We start from the raw sequence: 1,021 nt of genomic DNA on the forward strand, positions 1-1,021 counted from the left end.
TTGGGGTGAATTGGGCTGGGTTTGGGGTGCCCCTGTCCCCAGATTTTCGCTGCGGGGCCGGCGCTGGATGTGGGGGAGGTGCTGAGCAGGGCCGAGGGCATCTTCCTGCAGCTGGCGGCCAGCACGGTCAGAGCCCAGAGTGACCCCTCAGTGACCCCTGAGTGACCCCACAGTGACCCCTCAGTGACCCCACAGTGACCCCTGAGTGACCCCAAGTGACCCCAAACTGACCCAAACTGACCCCGAGTGACCCCAAGCGACCCCAAGTGACCCCAAGTGACCCCAAACTGGCCCCAAACTTACCCCAAGGGACCCTGAACTGACCCAAACTGACCCCAGAGTGACCCCAAGTGACCCCAAGGGACCCCACACTGACCCCAGAGTGACCCCGAGTGACCCAGAGTGACCCCAAGTGACCCCAAGCTGACCCCAACTGACCCAAAGTGACCCCAAGTGACCCAAAGTGACCCCCAAGTGACCCAAGTGACCCCGAGTGACCCCACAGTGACCCCACAGTGACCCTGAACTGACCCCAGAGTGACCCCAGAGTGACCCCGAGTGACCCCAAACTGACCCTAAAGTGACCCCAGAGTGACCCCGAGTGACCCCTGAGTGACCCAGAGTGACCCAAACTGACCCCAAACTGACCCCGAGTGACCCCTGAGTGACCTCCGAGTGACCCCGAGTGACCCCTGAGTGACCCCAGAGTGACCCCAAGTGACCCCAAACTGACCCCAAGTGACCCCTGAGTGACCCTGGAGTGACCCCACAGTGACCCCACAGTGACCCCACAGTGACCCTGAACTGACCCCAGAGTGACCCCGAGTGACCCAGAGTGACCCCAAGTGACCCCAAACTGACCCCAAGTGACCCCCGAGTGACCCCACAGTGACCCCACAGTGACCCTGAACTGACCCCAGAGTGACCCCGAGTGACCCCAAACTGACCCTAAAGTGACCCCAGAGTGACCCCGAGTGACCCCTGAGTGACCCACACTGACCCCGAGTGACCCCTGCGTGAC

This window comes from Corvus brachyrhynchos, unplaced genomic scaffold (genome assembly GCF_000691975.1).
Source record: "Corvus brachyrhynchos isolate BGI_N302 unplaced genomic scaffold, ASM69197v1 scaffold3059, whole genome shotgun sequence".
NCBI lineage: Eukaryota > Metazoa > Chordata > Aves > Passeriformes > Corvidae > Corvus > Corvus brachyrhynchos.